The sequence below is a fragment of the Rhinolophus sinicus genome, chromosome 4 (assembly GCF_057876585.1).
Source record: "Rhinolophus sinicus isolate RSI-liver-muscle chromosome 4, RSI-T2T, whole genome shotgun sequence".
Classification (NCBI taxonomy): domain Eukaryota; kingdom Metazoa; phylum Chordata; class Mammalia; order Chiroptera; family Rhinolophidae; genus Rhinolophus; species Rhinolophus sinicus.
The window spans coordinates 7147441-7164911 of NC_142504.1; positions in this window are offsets into that span (position 1 = coordinate 7147441).

The following is a 17471-nucleotide window of genomic DNA, read 5'->3' on the forward strand; positions in this document are numbered from 1 at the left end:
AGTCTACGCGAGCAATTGCCCAGCCTGATATCCTTTATATTTTCAAATGAACTACAACCTTGTCTGTCATTTTTATCCAGTTTCAATGATATTGTAAGAACTCTTAAAAAAATGTGTGCATATAATCAAACTCTACCTATGAAATTTTGAAGTTACTGAAAATGTTGATCAGATGATATGGTCTGCTACTGAGTATGAAATAACTGGGGCTTGGTTGACAATGTCTTCAAATCTGCAACATTGTAGGACATTTTCATGCCAAAAAGAGGTGATACAGGTCCACTAGTAATGTGATAAAAGCTCCAATTCTGTTAGTAAAAGGAACCTGCATTATTCTCTGCACAGACACAGCTGGGTAATCTAGGAGCTGATCTTATTTGCTACGGGGCATTATTCTTACTTTAAAAAATACATTCGAAATCCAACTAGAAATGTGGTGCTCTGTGGTTCTATACTAGACATTAGACAGAGTCGTGGCCCTCTCAAATTTTCAGTAAATGATATGTTCATAAATGTCTAGTTAGATAATATTACTCAAAATTGATTTCACTGAATTTTCTTAAAATTAATTTGTGTTTATGTGTGTGTGTGTGTGTGTGTGTGTGTGTGTGTGTGTGTGTGTGTGTTAGGGTATGTCTTAAACATTGTTTTGTTTGTTTTGCAGAGAATGTCCTCTGACTTATTAGATGTGATGGAAAAATACAAATAGCAATTTATTTATTTCAAATCTCATCATTTATTAAAACAAAATGTGAAGCCCATTTTTTTTGTAGCTCTATTTGTTTTACTATTATGAAGACTTTTTTATTTTATTTTATAAGGAAATACTATTCTATTACTGCCAATAAATGTCAATGGAGAGGCGTTTTCAATTGGAAAAATTTATACTGAAATAATTTTTGGTAGGTATACACTGTACATATGAAATAAATGATCTATTTGCATATTTATACAAAATTCTATTACCAACTCACACTTTACTAGCATCACGCTAAGACATCTAGAAATATAGTTTGATACAAAGTTAAGCATATTTTAAATAATTTATTTAAAACTGGGATGAAAATAGCCATTTCCCAGTATTGTACACTGGCATAGCTGTCAAACTTAATTATATGTGATTTGTTAAGCAAATTATTAATATTTTGAAGAGTTTTTTTTTTGTTTTTAACTTTGAAAATTTGGACCTACCAGTTAATAAAAGACAAATACTGTGTGATTCTACTTCTATGAGATATCTAAAGTAGTCAAATACACAGAAATATAAGGTATAATAGTGGTTGCCAGGGGCTGGGGGAAGGGGAATGGGGGTTGTTGTTTAACGGGTACAGAATTTCAGTTTTGCAGGATGAAATAGTCCTGGAGAGCTATTGGAAAACACTGTAAATATACACAACAATACTGAGCTGTACACTTAAATATAGTAAAGATTGTAAATATTGTTATGTTTTTTGTACCACAATTAAAAATAATTTAGAAAAAGATACAAGGAAAACAACACAAAATAAACTAAAAAATCCCACAATTAAGAATACGTATATCTGAGCCTAAATACTTTTAATTCCAAGCTATAATTACATTTAATTTCCACACTGTTGTTATATTTAAAATCATGTTATTTAAGATATGCAAGATAGAGTGTGCTAAGGTAAACTATGAAATAGAGTTAAATTCTGGTCATTTTGAAGAGGAACTTCGTTTTTTTATTAATTTTGAAGTAGATCTCTAGCTGTGTGAAACGAGAGGTCGTTCTTATTTGACTCTTCCTACAATAGGAAAGAAATGAGGTGTCTTCAACAAGATGCAAAATTTAGCCTTTAAAATATGAAGTGTGTGCCTAGTAAGCAGTAAAAACACATCCCTTGGTGCAGTAGACAGAAAGATGGCCCTAGTAGCACATCAAGGTTTACAGACACCATCCAGGTTATCAAAAGTTCTAGTAAACTATTTCTCTGTCTTTTACCAGCTTGATGTCAAAATAATACAAAGAGGGCAAACAAAAGATTTAAATTTATAAAACTGAAGATATATCATTAATGATTTTAGAAACAGCCTATGTCAGCAATTTATGTCTACATTTTCATAACAGTGACTTGAGATGGCATTGGTTTCTGCATGGGAGGAAAAATATACTATGGTCAACTTCATCTGCATCCTTCCATCGTATCCTTGCAGTTGACATTCTCCAGTGGCTCAGAGAAAACATATGAGCTACCTACACCTACACCACCGAGCCCTCGCTTCCTCTTAGGAGAACCAAGTCATCTCCCACTATGAAGGCAATGCAGGTAGGTCTGCCATTCCCGGAGCACTTTTATGTGCTGGAGTCTGTACAAGGTACTTTACATATGTTACGTGTCATTGCATATTAGCAATGCCATGAATTCACTAATATCATTCTTCGTTGTATAAGAGGAAGCCAAGATCAGTGAGGGAAAGTGACAACTAATAAAGAGCAGCGCGTGAACTCCAGCACAGGGTCCTGAATCGATGTGCTCGCCACAGCACTCAACACGCTCAAACTCGCTTTCCTGCCTCTTCGATTTCTTCTCCTGCCAGTCCTGTTTCTTCACGTGCTTTATCGCTCCCCAAAACATGCCCCCACGGGCCCAGATGGAACCCATGCGCGGGCTTATTCACTCTTGGATGAAAAAATGTAATTTATATATATATTTTTTTAAAAAGCTTTACAAATATCTCGATTCAAAATCCATGAAAATGACCTTTTGTTTTCTTCTAGAGTAAAGCTACTTGTCCACATTCCTCTTGTGAGGCAAGCCTCTAAATGAATCACTCACAATAAGGAGACACAAAGGCTTTCTCTGCCATCACATCCACACTTCACAGCCCGTGGGCTCCTTTCTGTTCAACTTGCCATGGTGGCTGTACCTGTTTATAGTTCTTCCTCTTCAGGACCAGAAGTAAGACAATTCCATTCTCTTAGTATTGCTGTTAGCTTGTAGGTCGCTACTTTTTACTTGAGATCCTTCAAGACTTGATTTGATACTTACACATTATCCTATATTAAATGTTGGTAATTCAAACACTTTCATTTTCTATCTTCTGTAAAACTAACTACCTAGCTACTTCTCATGATATTAGGTAATTCAACAGAGTTTCCAAAGGTGAAAGGATAGTTTTGTTCTTTTGCTTCTCACCAATCTAAATGACATACAAGTTTAGACTAATTCTCATGTAAAAAGATTAATACCAATCCTCAAAGATGGACAGCCTAGCTTCTGGATCGGATTTGCAGAACTGTTTCTGATTTGTTTCTGTTCATAATGAGATAAATTATTGTACAACCACATTTACTATACATGCATTATTTTGACCTATTAGCTATCTAGCTATATGAAATATAAACCCTTTCCCTTGGAGGAAAACACGATCTTCTATAAAATAATCAAAACCCCTACATGGCTATATACCTGTAGTTTCTCATTATTTTGGTCTCTCTCCTGTGCACCCAATATTTGTCATATCCATCATGCTTTTCAAGCTCATAGCTTCACTTTGACACAGTAATTGTTTCATCTATGCAGAACGGTCACCCCTAGATCTTGTTACTTGTGTTGGGGGGGGGTCACTTGTTGCTGAAATAAATTTTGTCCAGGCAACTAAGTTCATTTTTTATCAGTCTCTACTTCTCCCCAATCTGTTATCTTCCGTGTAGCAGTGCATCAACAAGGCCACTTACAATACCAACGAGACAAGGTTTGCAAGCGCCCCGTCTAAACTGACCCAGCAATTTGGAATATTTAAAATGATGACACAATTATGAGTGTGGGACGTGAGGTATATCTTATAAGGTTAACAAACCGTTGTACCTAATTTTTAGCAGACCTTGTCCCATAGTTTCAGGCAAACTTCTGTTGACATTTGATTGTTACTATCCTTGGAAAAATGTTTACTTGCAGCATTCATGCATAGCTCAAATGCCCCACATCTGAAGAAAAGTAAAACCAGCTGTGTTACAACACAACCTACATTTTCTTACTGCCACAATTTCCCAAGACCAATATTTCGGGGAATCTAAAATATAATTAGCTGGACAGTGATTTGGGGAGTTGACCCAAAAGTGTGGTAGAAGGTATAGAAGAAGGAATTAAATTTTTCAAGGCTTCTAAGATCATAACCACTGCACCATTATCAGAGACGATGTGGACAGGATAACTCTCCAACTCCTAATATATATGTTCTCCACGGGCTATCAGTGGTAAACTTATTTTTCCTTTCCAAGATGCCTTTGATTATCATTTTAAACTGATTCACCTGTGGAATAACATTTGGGTGGAGAAAAGAGGATCAATAAGACAGCGCTGGGCAGTGAGGTTAAATATTTCTGCCTACAATTTGCACCAAACCAGAAAGACAAGACTGGCTTCAGGAGGGATGGAAGCATAACATGACTCATCAGACCAAATAACATAATTAGTTATTCATTTTTCAGTCAGTTAATCAATTTGTCTGTTACCAAAATTCAAACAAGCATGGTTTGATTATCTACAAGGAAGCAAATATGGGTGGTTGGAAATGGAACTCATATTTATTGAATGCTTCACTTACTCCCTATAACTCTGTTTTAAATTATGCTTAATACTCTAATCTGTAACTATATACTCGATTCCTAGAAGATCAGATAATGTTTGAAATAAAGTGGAAAATGTAACTCTTTATTTGTTCAATTAAAATATTTCTCCTTCCCAATGGTAATTGTTTTAGACTTTTCATACAAAAGGATGCCTCTAAAACAGTAGTTGGTTCCTAAATTACTTTACATAGGTCATTTTGAAAATTTGAATTAGGAAATTGTGGGTCTTCTTTCCCAGAAAAATGTGCACATGAAAGGTGTATATATATACCCAAAATTATTGATACAATTTCAGGAGACTCATGGACCTCCAGGCATCTTTGTACCTATTCCAGTATCTGGTACAACACACACACACACACACACACACACACACACACACACACACACACAACAAATCCCCAAAGACTGCAACCTTCTTCTTTCTCTGAGTTTCTACATCATAACTTAATATCTTGATATCTAATTTTTCCCAATTAATTTCTTGAACATAATCTCTGCCTTTTCAACCACAAAATAATCTCTTCAGAGAAATGTGCCTGTTAGATTCCGTTTGGCAAGCAGAAGATGCTTCACAATCACGTGGGGATAGAAAAGAAAATGCAAGTAAATGAAACCCATGATTACATGACACCTAACACGTTTCTCCTTGGAATGCAGAAAGTTTTCACCGGCAAAATGCTTCGACTGTCTCCAACCATTGCTCCTTCTGCATTTTCCTCCACTAAATTAAAAATGACTGCCTGACCCTTTGATGTTTCGTGTAATCACTATCAAGCTCTGCCCTACAAATAACTGAATTTCAGTTCACTGAGCCAGATCCAAACACTTAGAAGGCAAAAAGTTTGAGCCCAAGTTTTGCAGCTCTAGGGGAAAGACATTCTCACTTCTTTATCCGTCTCTGTTCAGCATGACACTCCCTCATTTGATGTCTTCACACGGAGCCAAATCTCTTGGCCTCTGTGTCTCACCTAAGGCCATTTAAAATGGCCAGGCAAAGACTGCCATGGGGCTTCCTTTCATGGAGCAGCGGAATGGATAAAACATGCTCGTCCCAGAGAGATGTTTTGCTGTGCTTAGGCGATAGTTTGATAGGTCAGTTAGTTACATGCTCAGTTGGCCACTTTTTGTAGCCCTCTGGAAACAGAGTACAAAATTGGTATCTGATGCAAAGAATCAGAAATCTCAGAAAATGTTTTCAGCTTTTGTTCACAGCTTTATACCTACTTCTTCACGACTAAAACGACAAGAAAAAAGTGCAACACAGATGATAATGTAATTATAGGTAGCGCATGCACTGTCAGCACGTTAGTCGGCGTCCTTGAACTCAATCATCATCCTAAACAAAAACAAATTTAAAAGTCATTTTAAAAAGTCATCCATACTAATGGTGGGAGCTCCCTAAGAGGTAGATTTAAGACAAAGCGTTTATGATGCACGTTATCTCGTTCTTTGCTTCCCTTCCCTGGTTTTATTGCAGATACACCAAATGAAAAATTAGAGAGGAAAAAAAATGTTTCTCAAATTATTATTGGCCATTTTTTCATTTTTAAAAGACTCTGTTCCTCTCCATATTACTTTCTCAATGAAATGAACACATTCTCATTTAGATTGCACTGAATCTACAATTAAACAGTTAATTATAGAACCTGCCATTAAGAAAATGGAGGAAAGCTGTGTGTGAGCGGTTTGTATTAACCTCGGAAATACTCAAGAGGGCCTTGAGTTGAGTTAGAGAGGACCACCTAGGAAAGGAAGGGTGGGAAGAAGTAGTTCCAGGAACACAGACTGTCTGAGCAGAGCCTCAGGCAAAAACACTGCTCAGCAGCTATCATAGAATAAATGACCCATTTTAAATTTCAAAGTTGCTAAATTTGGGGAGAATTCACAATCCTACATTTAGAAGCAATTTCTGAGTAAACCTGGGACAAATGCTCTAGCTGCTGGCCCATCCACCACATGCCACACAAAACCTGTCAAGTAGAAACCAAAGGGAATAAGCGACACGGGTGGGGTGTGGGAGGGGATGAGCAGGACTGAATCAGCCAGTCTGACCATGTAAGGAGCAGGCGGGAACCATGGGAATGACAAGAACAGAGGAACTGTTAGATTAATACAATGTAAGAATCCACCAACACTGAGGACCTCTCAGAGTACAAAGGTCATCCCAAAGGCATTCTCTGATGCTTGCTAAGGCCCGAAGGATTAATCATCAGAGGAGATTTTGTCTTTCCAAAGCTTGGGTGATGATCTCTGCTTACACAGAGCCCTCCTGCTTACACAGAGAGCATAGGGACGGAAGGAGTCAGGAGTTGGAAGAGAGGCTTTGTTGCACTCCAAGAGAATCCTTTGTTAAGTAATCTAATTTCTTTATTGCCCATATATCTGAGGGGTATCCTACACACAGATGGGGGAACATGCGAGACAGAAAAACCTAAAATGAATGTTTCCCATGAGGGGAAAAATGACCCAAAATGCTCTTTCTACCTTGTATTACTAGCCTCCTTGGTAAATGTGAGTATAACTCTATGTGACATAAAATCTGATTCCTGGATTTTGCCTAAGGGGTTTATTTAGCGTTGCCATCCAGGGTAAATATGCTTTATCAGTTTCCCATATGATGTCTCATAGAGATATATGAAGCAATTAAGTGAAAAAAAATAGCTCTGAGCTGAGTCCCAATATGGCTTCATTAAATTGAACCATTTATTTAGAAGGAAAACTGGTCTTAATAATCACGCCACATTTTATTTCAGCCCCTAAAACCTCTTCCCTACATGAAAAACTAATAGTTCCTCTGTAAAGCCTTATTATGTCCAACAGTTTTTGTTGTTGCTTTCTTTCCTGAAACTACTGTTTTCTTATGGTCTTGTGTTCCAAGATTTCTCCAAAGTAAAAACTGAGTAACGGTGAATTATGGAAAAATTACATTTTCCTTCAAAAATATTCACATGTGGTCTTTGTCTAAATAACTCTGTCATTATTGCCTACAGAAATTAACAGTAAATAATTAAAACATACATCAAGTTTGTCCTAGTTCAGTTCTTGAAGACTTGCCATTTTCACATTGACTTCCCCACAAGGCAAAAACTGCCCAAATATCAGAGAAATCACTCTCAGCCTATATTGCTTCCCAAAGTGATCATTCAGTGAGATAATAAATCAGTTTCATTCTCGCAGCTACTGTTTCTTGCTGTCTTTCTTTCATTTGTTTTCAGCATGAGTGAGAAATTTATTTTTGACAGTTTGTTGTCATACGAGAAGCTAGTCATGTTGGATTGTAAAATACTGAAATCTTTCTTTGTATAGTTACTGAGCACATCCTTTTCCATCAAAATACAGTCTAAATCTTCACAGAATGCCTGTTAAATATCTTTTATCATGGTGCCACAATTTAATGATATTGAAATGTGATAAAAGCAGGTGATCCAAACTGCCAAGCATGTGGCGGCTTCATAGACACAAAGGAACCAGGATGTAGACCTGTTTTTGTTGAGGGGAAAGCAAATCACATTGGAACACTGTTGAAGGTTCTTAACCTTCCTCGGTTAAGAGGGCCTTATCACTTTTTACAGCTTGACTAAACTTTAAACAGGCTTTTTCCAGACTCCAGGCCCTGAACTCCCTTCTCTAAGACTACTTACGTTGAAAAACTTGTAAATTCTTTCTCTGCCCTTTTAAGATGTAAAAAATTTTTTTTTTAAAAAAAGCCTCTTGCCAGTTTTACAACCTAGAAATGTCTTCCTCAAGGACAGGAGCCATATTTTTGAAATGTAAATGCAAGGGAAGATAGTGCATATCTCCCAGTTTCTTTGAGCATCTGAGGAACCTAACTTGGATGAGTGCTGGGCTCCAAGTTGTAATCTTCTGTCATGAAGATTACTTTTCCTTTAGGTAAAGCCAATTAACAAACACAGGTGGCCTAGGACCCTACTCTCACCTCACCCCCTACCCACAGTCTTTAAAAAAAAAAAAAATGTCCACACTCTTTGTTTCAGTGGAGTTGAACTCAGACTCAGTTCTGGTATCTCCTATTGAAACAGCCATGAGTACAGTCTTCCTTGCCAGTTTAACTTTGTTCAGCAAATTTCTGCTTTGACAAGGGTTAATGGGTGTGCTATTCTATAGCATATGAATACACAAGGTTTTGCCAGGCCAGTGCCCTGACATATTTTTAAGTATAAAATAAGAAGACGTCAAAAACAGACTTAACATTATTATACAAAATCCGAATGAATATAAAATCAAATGAGCTGCTAATAGAACTAGTAAAATATTTATGAAGAAGTCTAGGACCGAAAAAGAAAAAAAGGATGATTTATTTACTTTCTGTATCTTTCCACACACAAAAACAAACAAACAAACAAACAAAACAAAAAAAAAACTCAAGCCAGTTTGGAATCAAGACAATAATAAACCACAGATAAAATAAAATAGAATGGAAGAATAATACAAGTACAGCCTCCAGAAGAATAACATAAGTGTTGTGATCAAGCTCCATATTTAGTTCTAAAGGTCCCCACAGCCAGGGGAAGAAGGAAAGAGTCAATCCATCAAGACAACTTCTCTGAACTTGCTTCTAAAAGATGTGTTCATATAGAATTTTATATAGAGGATACTGACATATTATAATGTTTTCACAATAAATGTAAGCACACATTTGTGTTTACAGCAAATGCTACAGCATATCTCCTATAGTGATTTCTTATAGTAACCACTGATAGAGGCCGAGGGTTTAACATAGAAGGTGCTTCAGTAAACGTGATTCTGGAAGGAGTACAGTGGAGTTTGTGTATGTTCAGGCTCTGTGAGACAAGTTGAGAATGAACTTTAAAATGACTTCATAGGATCTCTCTCTCTCTCTCTCTCTCTCTCTCTCTCTCTCTCTCTCTCTCTCTCTCTCTCTCTCTCTTTGGAAATAAGCATACCAGCAGCACAGTTGGTTTTCTATTGGGAATTTAAGAAAGCCAAGAAATGTTCAGAGCTGGATAAAGGTCCACCCACCCACCTTTGTCCAGAAATAGACCCTGAAGGCATCGCCACTATTTTGTGCAACCCCAGGAGGCAAATTTACACTGAAGACAATGTGACTTGAGCTCCCTGGCATTGTATAGCTTATGGCTATGCCAGAATATGGGGGAAAAAAGTTAAGGTTTGGCCCATAAAGCTGCTTTTGATGACTTCTAACTCTTGAGGCCACAAGAACACACAGAATAACATTTTATCATCAGGGACATTTTCATGGCTGTTCATAATAGTCACCAGTCACAGGTTAGAAAGAGTTTAATCATGAATCCAAAGTGATACGATTCTGGGAAACATGGCATCGTGTGGTCAGGCAGAGAGACTCTATAAAATTGTGTTAGTAGTGATCGCTTTCCTTTCAGCGATCATTTCAATTGTAAGCATTCTGCTGAAAGTCTATTTCTGTGCTCCCTGTTGATGATGCTGATGACGATGACGATAGCAGTGGTGTTATCAGTGCTTGTTATGTGTTACACACTGTTCTAAGATACTTAAAAATATTAACTCATTTAAATGCCATAATATTATTTCCCCCATTTTACAAAGAAAACTGAGTCACAGTGTGGTTCAGTAACCAGACCGATGTCATGCAGCAAATACCGTGTTTTCCCGAAAATAAGACCTAGCCGGACCATCAGCTCTAATGTGTCTTTTGGAGCAAAAATTAATAGAAGACCCGGCCATATTTGAATATAAGAAAATATGATATGATATAATATAATATAAAATAATACAACATAACATATCATAATATATAATACCAGGTCTTATATTAATTTTTGCTCCAAAAGACGCATTAGAGCTGATGGTCTGGCTGGGTCTTATTTTTGGGGAAACACGGCACATGATAGAACCAGGATTTGGACTCTGGCATTGTGACTCCAAAGTCCATTCTTTGGACAGAGGCAGACACTGCTCATCAAATGTTACAAATGCTCCCTTGTAATCGACAGACTCTTTTGCTGGGAAAATGAGAATAGGGTCCAGTGACTCTCTTAGCAATTAACTATCAGTATATACAACATGGATCAATTCCAGAATGAGGCAGTTAAGACCAGATGTGTCTCCTCCACTCTTCCCACAGATGGAAGAGGGCCAGACCCCAGAGTCACCAGATGGAGGAAAGCACCCACCAAGCTACAGAAAACTTTATATTAAGAGATAATTAAGTTTGATATTTCAATTTGGGAAGTACTATGTTGTTTCACACAGTCTTTTCAACGTTTGTTAACATAGTGCCTTAAACACTACCCTGCGGGTTTTCCTTCCCAGTTTTATGTCCATTCCCTAGCTGACTACATCCACAACCTTGGTTCTAAATGTCATCTATTTGCTCATGATTTCCAAGACAAAATGTGAGATGTTCATATCTACTTACCATTTGAGGATACAGATTTAATATTTTGAAAACTCACCTCCATAACATAAACCCTCAGTAAACTGGGAATAGAGGGGAACTTACTCAACTCGATAAAGCATATCCATAAAAACCTACAGCTAACATCGTACTTCATGGTGAGAAACTAATTTTCAATACTAAGATCAGTGACAAGGCAAGGAAGTGCTTTGTCACCACTCCTTTTCAGCATCATACTGGAAGTGCTAGCTAATGCAATAAGATAAGAGAAGGAAATAAAAGGTGTACAGATTGGCAAGGAAGATATAAAACTGTCTTGTTTCACCGATGACATGATCATTTATGTAGAAAATCTGAAATAATTGACACACACAAAAAGTAAAACACCCGGAATTCATAAGTGATTATGACAAGATTGCAGTTTGCAAGGTTCATACACAGAAGTCAGTCACTATCAAACATACAAGCAATGAAAAATAGGAACTTATAGGTTTCTAAAATATATGCTCTAAGAAAAGGTAGTTTAGAGCCTAGAGACAAGAAGAAGCCTCTTTAAAGTTTAGGCAGCTGAGAAACACAACTGTGCTCCCTACAATTCATATGTTGAATCCTTAAGTCCATATATGACTGTATGTGGACATAGAGCCTTTAAGAAGTTGGTAGTTAAGGTTAATAAGATCATAAGAGTGAGGCCCTAATCCAACAGGACTGCTGTCTTTGTGAAAAGAGGAAGACACCCCAAGGCTCCAGCATAAAGAAAAGGCCATGTGAGAACACAGTAAGAAGAGAGGACTCACCAAACACCAACCCTACTAGCATCTTAACCATGAACTTTCAGCCTCCAGAACCATGAGAAGATAAATTTCTGTTGTTTAAGCCACCAGCCTGTGGCATTTTGTTATGGGAGCCTGAGAAGACAAATACAGAAGACTAATTAATATTACCTCCTATTATTAAAAATCCATCTTAAGACAAGTCTAGTGAGCTTCAATTGAAACATCATAATTAGGTTGAGAAACTTTGGCATTCTCTGGCACATTGATATAATTTTTGGTGATTCTGTTAGTATAGTTTGTAGCCGTGAATTCATTAAGAAATGGTTCTAGCTTCTTATAATTTAATAAGAAGCTGTAAATTAAATATGGCAAATCTGGAAGATGATTGGTAAAAGTACAAGAATTATAAGTCAGAAGGCTCAGAAGTTTGTGATCATAATTGGAGAAATGAACTAAGAGCTGTGACTACCAGAACAAGAAGATTTGCTATCTAATTCCTAAAAGAGAACTATGAAGGAAGCATTGGTTTATGGGTCATTCCTTTTGATATGATGGAAAGTAGCTTTAACTACATCCTTACTTCAGTTCTTCTTTGCTTCAAATCTTAACATGCTTCATGTATGATGGCCCTTAATATGTTTTAATCATAATCTGTTTCTGTTATTCAGTGTCCTCTAAGATTTTGACAATTAATTCATACTCCTGAATTTATTATACTTTATTATATTTCTGATATTCTAGGATAAATTATCAAATGAAAAGATTGACAATTTGTAATTGCCTTCGAATCATTCTTCATACTCTGGTAATTCAGCCAACAGCCTTCAAGATCCCCAGATATGAACTTGATTTTTATTTCATTAACTCATCCAACCAATATTCAGCTAGCCATCCACCAGACACTATGCCACTTACTGGGGCAGGGGTGATGAATTGGACATCCTCCTTGCCCTCTCTGAGCTTGCCATTTAGTTGGAGACTCACATGTAAACTAAAAAGTACAAGGACCGGTAGCCAATTCAACCTGAGTGGGGGGGGGGGGGTGTCTTAGAAAAGAGGATGCATCAGCTGGACATTAACAGATGAGAAGATGTCTTCCAGGGACCAGATGCACAAGACTCAATCAGACAAAACAACAGCATGAAGGTGGCAAGATAAAAATCATTTCAGAAAATGTTTAACGTAACTTGAACAACTGAGACACAATACATTAGTTTGCAGAGTTTATAAAGCAAGACATTGTAATGTATATTTCCTCAAGTCATTGTCAGAAACATTTTCACGTCTGCCTGAATATACACATCACTTGGCACATAGACCCAAGAGCATCCATGTTTTTATCCAGAATATTTGTTTTACCTTTTGAATGATTTGTATATCAAGATTTAGAGAAACAATTTAAAATGATGTCAGAAAGGAAACTGATGTACCTATAACCTGGGGATTTTGATCCTAACGCTATTTATGATACTGTAAAATCCATTAAATATTCATGTTTCTTCCCTCAATTATAAACACAAACATATTGATTGTAAAACTTTTGCAAATACATAGTAATGTTAAGATCAGCTGACAATTAATGTTAATACTAGGTACATATAATGAACAAACAGTTTGTATTTTTACTCAAATGGCAATTTTGTTTTCTAAAAGATAAGGTCAAATTGCCCACATTATACCTATTTCCATTCCCAACAGCAGTGCTGGTTAAAATAAAATAAAAATAAAGGTTAGCAAAATAAAATAAAATTTTTAGAAGCTCTACAAATTTAGTAAGAAACACTGACATTTCATTATTTTAATTTGCATTTCTTTGACCATTTGTAAACTTGGACTTCTTTATCTAAGTTTATTGGCTTTTTGCATTTCTTCTTTTTTCAACTACTCTTCCTACTCTTTGCACTTTTTCCTAGTATTTTTCTTGTTGTTCCTGATGATTTATAAGAGCTGTTTATTCACTTAAGAAATGTAGTTTTTGCCTCACATCTATTTCACTAATTTCCCCCCTTCTTTGTTTTGTATTTTTAACATCATTTAGAATGTTTTTTAGCAAAGTTTTCGAGTTTGACTTTCAACTTTACCAAAATATCTTTACATCGTATTCTTCTGCTGTTAGGCTTACAATGCCGTACTCCGTTATGAGTTCAGATAACCAATTCTATTTTTTTCTAGTTCTTTAATTTTTACTTTTAAATATTTATTTTGATATAGAACACAAGGTAGAAATACAACTTCTTCTGTTTTCAGCCAAGGAATTAATTTTCAGTGTCATTACTGAATAGTTTCTTTTTTTTTTCTCTCAAATAACTGGAAATATCACTTTTATCATGGGACTATTGAATGTGCCTCAGATTCTCTGCCCCAGGACTTTCCATTCATTTTCCCTGATTTTACATTCTTGTTCTGTATCACATCATTACTTCAACCATTATAACTTAATAACATATTCATACTTGGCCAGATGAAGCCCTGCTCTTGTTGTTTGTGATAGTTTGAAAGTTGAAATACGGAAACCCTGACTGTCAAATTCTGTTCCTTACCTTTTTATTGGCCTGTTTCAGCTTCAAGGCTGAAAGAAAATGAAAATTAACTTACTGCTTTCTTTAAAAACACTATTATTGGAATAATTATAAAATAGAGCAATCGAGTTCAGCCATTATGGTTGATCAATACACGTTTTCATTGATTCTCAGTGGAGATGAAATGCAATTCAGTTAAGAATGGCAAATGTTTGTAAGAGTTAAAGAGGAATAAAAAAGACATCATTTCTAAGTGTGTTCTGACAGCTACATGTCAGGTCCCATGTAAATAGCTAGACAGTAATTCTGCTAATCCTCTCCCCAGCCTTTGACTTTTTGCCTAAAAAAGCACTTTCTCTGTGATGAAAGATCATTCGATTTCTCCTGTTCCAGAATCCCGGAAAAAAAAGAGTTATTCTTTTGAAAGCTCCTATTGTATTCTCTTAGGTCTATCAGTTGCATTCTAAAAAATCCCTAAATTCTATTTAAGGAGGAAATTAGGTTTATAACTTGGTGGTTGCTCAATTGTCCTTATTTCCAATACAAAGGGTAACACTTTAGGTGAGATTTCAATCAGGAGAAGAAAAGAGCACTGAAGTAACTACTGGTACCTTTCTAAGATGCTAAGAGCAGTAAGAAGGACAGCAGAGAATATACCAAAATCCCTCATTGGAAATGAAACCTGATACAGAAATAAATGACCTGATTATATTTACCACTTATTCTTTTCCCTCCTTACAGCTAGTGACAATTAAGAAATTATTTCAATCAGTGATTCATGCTTAGAAATAATTGTGTGTGTGTGCGTGTGTGTGTGTGTGTGTGTGTGTGTGTGTGTGTGTGTGTGTGATATTTAGGGCTGTGTACTTATTTTCCAATTCAAAGACAAACTACACATTCAAAAGGTTTGCCTCTGCTTAATTGGGCTGTAAATCAGAAAACACCCTAAGTGCTGTGAAAAGCATGTAATCCACTGCAAAGACCCAGGCTAATATAATTGCTACATGTCTTAGCCAGGGTTCTCTAGAAAGTAGAGCCTGAGGCAAGGATTGGAGAGCTGAGCTTTACTTGGAAGGTGCAGAGCAAGGCAAGGAAGGCTATAAACCACCCTGAAGTGAGGTTTTCTGCAGTGCCTAGCACCTTGCTACAAGTCACAGAGACACAATGCAGCATGATCAACAGATCTGGCCACTAGCACTTCAGTTTTTCTCGGAGGTGCCTCTTCTCTAGACCAGATGCAAAGAGAAACTGGACCTTGATGTAGTTGATATAAGGTAGGGAGGTGAAGGAATTTATTTGCTCCCTCCTGATTCACCACCCAATGGTCACTTAGAGAGTTAACTCCAGCTCTGGACCTATCATCTGTCAGTCCTGAAGTGACAGGAGAAGCCAGAAACTCTGGGCATGTGTCTCGTTGGTTTGGCAGGCCATCCTGGCTGCAGTGTAACCAAGTAAAAGGGCTTCCAGAGTAAGTGACAGACTGCCCCCTGCTGCCTTAGGGGACAGAACTCAATGGACCTTATCTTCTGTCCAAAGAGGAAGTAACTGAGGTGAAAGAGCAGCTGAAGGTTCAGAAAGGGGACAGTGCCTGGGAAATCCGAGGAGCACAATGTATCTCTGTGTGGTGATCAAGTAATAGTAGGAGTAGAAGATACAAGCAAGAAACCTACGAGGGTAAATGCCCAAATAGAATCACTTTGTGCCAACAGGATGGTTTTTTTTAAGATTGACAAGATACCAGGTCACTCCAATTCTCAGGCACTTTGCTTGGCATCATAGAGCTAAAAGGTGCCACACAGTCCACGACAGAGTGTCAGAGCAAGGGACAGGAACTCAAAGCTACTGGCCTCTGTGTTTCAGAAGGTAAAGACATGTGGGAGTCACATGCAATTGACTCCACATTAGGCTGAAGGTGAACAGGGTAATGGCTGATGTCTCCAGATTCCCTTTTGCCTATGATGCTGAGTCTGCTATAGACATCAACATTGGCCTTCTGCACACTTTCACCTGAAACCCTTACCTGTCACGGCCAACGTTAAACAAAACAGAAACATCAGGAAGATCTGAAAGTAAAGTCAGACAAGAAGGTAAATGGTTTCCCACAACTATGTTCCTTTTGCAATTGCCCACGGGGATAACGTAAAGTGGTGCACCTTGAAAATCACTGCTTTCTGCTCCATTCCTCTACATTGAATAAAGAAAGGGGTATTTTCAGTGGTGAATTACCATCTGGCTAGAGGATATTTTTCAGTCGATTTCATATAGTTGTGACAGAGGGATGAGAGGTGGCCTGTCAGACTCTAGGTCAATGGACAAGCCATGACAGAAAAATTCTAGGTCAGTGTGCCCTTTGGACCAGCTGCAGTCCTTATTTAAATGCTGACACTGGGGGCCATCAGAGTTCGACTGCATAATATTTATGTGGGGTGGGGACTACAAATCTTCATGTTTCATAAAAACCAAGGCGATTCCAAATAAAGGTTATTGAACACAGAGTCATCATCAAAGGATAAAAAATACACACACACACACACACACACACACACACACACACACACACACACACACATATATCCGAGGTGCCCATAAATACTTTTAAAAATTGAAAAACAAAATCATCTGGTAGCTCAGGGTTCTTTTCTAATAGCAAAGGTGCGAAGGCTTCAAGCTGAGATTTCCATTACAGACCAAAGGAGAGAGGAGTCCCCCTCTGCTGCTAATTAACAACCAAGACCTACGATCCCCTCCCCACCAATAAAGGTTCTTAGGTAGCTCTGACTTGATCTTCCAGTGCTAATAACTTAATTGCAAACATAAAAGGCCACGCTAGGAATGGAACATTAGGAAAATCTTATTCAAGCCCTGCCCGCTAAGTAGAGCTGCTGATTTGCTCAATGTTTCCTAATTTTAAACATAGTTCTCACTTGGATGTCTACCCAGTTTATGTAGTTACTGACGGATGTTTACAGTGTCTAAAAAGCCCATTAACTTAGATCTTTACCCATGTTGTAAGAGTCCCTGATGAAGAGAAAATTCTGTGCATGCAGAACCCTCACTAAATTTGTACTTTATATTACTACTATGTTAAAATGGAAATTGGCAGAAGCAAAATAATGTAAACAGTATTGCATCCCGAAGAAGGCACTAGACCATATACAGAATTCGAAAAGGTGATTTTAGAAACTGTTCACAGGTCCTTT